This window comes from Monodelphis domestica, chromosome 4 (assembly GCF_027887165.1).
Source record: "Monodelphis domestica isolate mMonDom1 chromosome 4, mMonDom1.pri, whole genome shotgun sequence".
Taxonomy (NCBI): domain Eukaryota; kingdom Metazoa; phylum Chordata; class Mammalia; order Didelphimorphia; family Didelphidae; genus Monodelphis; species Monodelphis domestica.
In genome coordinates this window covers 271,962,388-271,967,455 of record NC_077230.1, presented here as the reverse complement: position 1 = coordinate 271,967,455, position 5,068 = coordinate 271,962,388, and the positions used below count along the sequence as shown (strand labels likewise).

Genomic DNA, 5,068 nt, shown 5'->3' with positions numbered 1-5,068 from the left:
AAGAATGGCTGTAAATCCTCACCCATCCAGGTGCTGCCTGACATAAGGGCAATTGGGAGGTCACAGCTGTTTTTCATTCAGTCTGACAAATCCTAAGTATAATGATAAGGGGTGCTCTGCTGGGTATGAGAGTCTAGTTGTGGGAAGGGCCCCTGTTAGAAGGGGGGGCTTACAGAGGGATTGATGGGGGCACTGATGGTGAAGACAGAGGGTCTGGAGAAGGGGATGAGGAAAGGGGGAAGTATCCGGGGAAAGGTGGAGAGGATGTGGGGGTATAGGTTTTCTATTGACATAGTGGGGTGGCTCCTCAGGGTCTTCTTGGAGCACAGGAGGAGGAGACTTGCTCTTTTCTCCTCAGGGAGGCCTGCTCTTATCTCCTCAAGAGATGTTTGCTCTTTTCTCCTTGAAGAGTGAGGTGGCTAGCAAAGCAGCCCTTTGAAGAGTGAGGTGGCTAGCAGAGCAGCCTCTGTTTTAACAGAGTATTTTGGCCCCAAAAGGCAACTTTTCAATTCCCTTGGGTTCTGGGGTGGGCCAGTCTCTCACAGGGGATGGGGTCTTAGAGGTGGGATGGTGTTGGCAAAATGATGGATGGGACATAGCTTTGAACCTGCAACACAGGTTTCACAAGATAAACTGTTCTGCTTTGGCTGAGGCCTGGCTTTATTTTATGCCCTTATGATCACACATCTACTTGGCACATGGTTTCATTCTCAACATACATATTTCCATGGAACCTAACAACAGACAGGAAGCCAAGGGAGATAGTCAATGAAAAATTATTGCTTAAGTGCAGGATCAAAGGATAGAATCAACAAGACCCAGATATAGGTTAGGGGATGCAGAGCACAGATTTGTCAGAAGTTTTTATGTCTAGAAAAGAGGATCCTATCTTAAGTGGGTATATAATAATCCTTAGATTAATTTTGTAAGTGGGCTCTCCTGGTAATATCCTAGGGGTACAGAGTGGGACATATGTATTAACCCTGTAAGCATGTTGCTCTTATCTATTTTTCCTTGGGCTAAGTAAGAATAATAATCATGACAATTCCAACAATAAGGGGATATTAATGAAAGTCACTTTGGGGGGTATCAGTGGGTGTTTCCATCCTTCCTGGGGGCTGCTTTGCAGTCCCTGGTTTCCATGTGGACTGTGTCAAACAGTGTGGTCTTGATGGCTCCTGGCATTTGGGGTGTCAGTAAGCAAATAAATCCAAATATCTATGTAGGGGATCTGGTGTTACATACACCTTTCTCCAGACAACATAGGCCACAGAGAAAGCTGCAGTCCCCTCTGAGGGCCATTTAAACCCAAATGTGGGCCACTCCAACTCACACAAGGTGTAGAGCATACCAAAGGAAACTTGAATTCCATAACCAGCTGTTGCCTTCTTAAACAGCTGAAAATATTTAAGAATGCATGTTATCAGGGTCTGAGAGTCCGATGATGAGGACTGACCTATTATAACAAACCACTCAAAGACAAAGACCCCCCAAAAATCCACAAGACACATTTAATTTTGTACTCATACACCTGAGCCTGATGGTGACCTGAAGTTCCAAGTGATGTCTCAACTCCAGGCTATGGGCTTAATGCTGAGTCTAGCAGCCAACTAGCCTTGACTTGATCCAGATTTCCAGAACAGAACAGACCACTGGAGTGAAAACATATTCCTTAGGGCAATACCAGCACTCCTGGTTACAAGACCTTTGGAGCTCTGAGAGCAGAACCAGAACTCCCAGGAATCAAAACCTGGGGAGCGAAAACAGCACTCTCAGATACCCTTAGAGCATTACCAGCACTGCAGGTTAGTTGAACCTTAAGCCAAACCAGATCATAACTCTAGAGAATGACAAATTACCAGAACAGATGATTCCAATACCTATCAAAATTTGTCCAGGATCTCAAATGCCAGGAACCAGGGGAGGGCCCCAGAGAAGGCATCATTTGCTTCCTTGATTTCTGATTCAATCCCTCATGGGAGTTGGAAAATGCATACTCTCCAAATCTGCACTCAGAAACACCCTTGAAGGGGATAAGGGTTCTACACTCCTTCACAGGCTCCTGCTTAGCAAAAGCTCCCCGTGTATGATTTGGGTTACAACCCTAGCCTCTTAGCCATATGCTGGGAGCCTAGAGATCTCTCCCCTACTCAGGCACACATACACATATATGCTCTCATAGCAGCCCTTTCCAAAGTCCTTACTTCCCAGGCCTGGGCCTGGAGATCTCGCTGGGGGGCTCCATCTGAAGTGTACTTCATAAAGTGAGTCTGGACATCCAGAAGTTAAATTAATGGAACCAATAATCATTTACTTATTGATTGATTAATAATGCATACCTAACTGGCCAGGGCAGTCTTCCTAGTGAAAGTTGCATTGGACTGAAGTTCCAATGCAGTTTTTATAGGGTGCAAGATCCAAAGCAAACAATGTTCATTATGGGACATAACCTTGATGGAGTAAGCAGCCTTATTGTCTAGAAGCTATATTGGTCAGTGGCGTGGGGTACAGGGCATTCCTTGTCTATCTTATCCTAGCTGCTGGCACTAAGGGAGTTATTTTCTCATGGATTCTAACTATTTGGAGCTGACTGACCTTCACAGGAAAGCTCATTTCTGCATTCTACTTTCCCAGGGAAAAACAGATTTTTCTTATCAATGACTTAGTTTACCTCATTTCAGGAGAGAAGAAAGTAGGGGATAGACATACAAGTGTCTGGGAGTCAATAATGTCTTGTGTGATGCTAAAGATGGAAATATTGAATTTCTTAGGAGAAAAAATAAATTCTGGTAGAGTGAATAAACACAGGCTTTTTAATTTGTTCTCCTTGACAAGTCTGATCCCCAGGAAAGAACCTGCTGGATCCTCTCTGCTTCCAAGTGGGTCCATGAGATTTTCATTCCTCCAATAAAACCTTCAGTTTCCTATTACCTATTGACCCCAAAGATAGCTCTAGGAGCTCAAACTGGAGCAAATTCTCCAGCTGAAGTCACAGTCAGAACCTATGATCTTATAGTTCAAAATTTCTTCCAGGCCAGTTAAGAGTGTTCTGATTGCCTCAGTAGAAAAGGGAGTATCAGTGTCTCAGAGGCAGAATTATGATCACTTTTATCAGAACTATTTCTCCTTCAGGGGCTCAAACCCAGTAAGGACAAACACTCAAGTGTCCAGGCAGAAGAAAGGTGAGTGTGGAAAACCTTTTTTGTTTCTATTTTCTCCTTCATGCCTTGCCTGTCAGGAGATATGCAGATTCTAAAAAGCATCACGTCTGTATCCTCTGTCACTGATTGATATATTGGTCTTTTGGTAGAGTTGAAGTAAGAGTGGGAAGAGAACATGCAAGGATAATGAATATTTTGGCACCTTTAAGACTATTGATACTTGTTTTTAAGGATAATGAGAGCGTTGGTACTCCTTAAGACTATATTTAGGCAAAGGGACTCTGGATCCATTCTACAGGCAGCTACATTGATGGTTCAATGGATAGAACTCTGGGCATTCAGTCAGAAAGTTCTGGGTCTAAATCCAGCCTTAAGTAGTTAATACTTGTTTTACCTGGAGCCATGTCACTTAATCTCTTTGTTTCCTCCATTATAAACTGGTGATCATAAAAGTACCTACTACTCAATAGTATTATCAGTATCTAATGATATATTTGTAAAGCACTTAAAGCAAGGGTCTGGCATATTATAGGTGGTATGTATATACCAGTCATAATTATTTTTATTATTAATAATATAAAAGTATTATTTCTAATAATAATATAATTAATAATAAAATTACTTTGACCATAGTTATTTTCAGAATCTCTTTGATGCATTACTTCATCTACTCTGATATGAGGACAATAAGTCTTTATCTAAAATGGCCAAGGTAGGGGAAAGGGAAAGGACAAGAAATAGTACTTTCATTTTTCTGATTTCTTTTTGCTTTTGAGTCTGAGGAATATCAACTCCCATTCTGCAAGAGAACTCAAGAACATTTTTACAAAATTCTTCAGCTAATGGAGACTTGGCTCAATCAAAACCTATGGATTCATTGAGAATCACAAGAACATAACTTACATGGCATGGGTGATGATGGTTTCAAGAGACTTCCAAGAGTGTTCCATTTTCATAGTTGGGGAAGAGCCCATTGCTTCTCATGTGATTTCTCTCCTTGTACATCTCTTAAGAAGAGAATGGCTTTGGAAAATGACTCTTCTGTAACTCAGTTCATTCTTGCAGGCTTAACAGGTCAACCAGATCTCCAGATCTCCCTATTCCTCCTGTTTCTAGGGGTCTATGTGAACACATTAGTGGGAAACCTGGGACTGATCATTTTAATCAAGATGGATTCTCACCTTCACACTCCTATGTACTATTTCCTCTTCAACTTGTCTTTCATTGATTTTTGGTACTCTTCTGTCTTTACTCTCAAAATGCTGTTGAATTTTATTTAAAAAATATCATCTATTCAGGATGTATGACTCAGTTCTATTTCTTCTGTGTTTTTAAAAAATTATTTCTGAATGCTATGTGTTGACAATAATGGCTTATGATCATTGTGTTGCCATCTGTAATCTCTTGCTATATAAGGTCATCATGTCTTATCAGATCTCTTCATGCCTGTTGGGTGGGGCTTATGTAATGGGGTTTGCTGGGGCAATGACTCACACTGTATGCATGTTGAGACTGTACTTCTGTGATGGCAATATTATAAATCATTACATGTGTCTAGGGGTTGCCTTTCTCCAATTCTCCTGCAGCAGCACCTATGTCAATTAGCTGGTGGTTTTAATTTTGTTGTGGACACTAATATAATAGTACCTAGTGTCACCATCATCACCTAAAAAAAGAGTAAAGAGGAGAGGGACCCAAAGTGGATAGAGTTCTTTCCACTTAGAGATCTCCCTGAATACTCAGCCATGATCTCTGGGTATTTTAACCTCCAGTTAGTGAGAGTGAACCAGAATCACTTTATGTCACTGGACCAGTTGCGCAAACACCTTGGAGATAATCGATGTATAAAATCAGTATCTCTTTTATTATAAGAGGGGATACAAACTGAGGATCAGAACAAGGGATCC

General features: G+C 41.4%; 1 pseudogene; it reads left to right on the top strand.

The window, feature by feature from the left end:
- Positions 1–3,848: 3,848 nt before the first annotated feature.
- LOC100017268 (olfactory receptor 8B3-like) lies at positions 3,849–4,802 on the top strand (annotated as a pseudogene).
- The last annotated feature ends 266 nt before the right edge of the window (positions 4,803–5,068 follow it).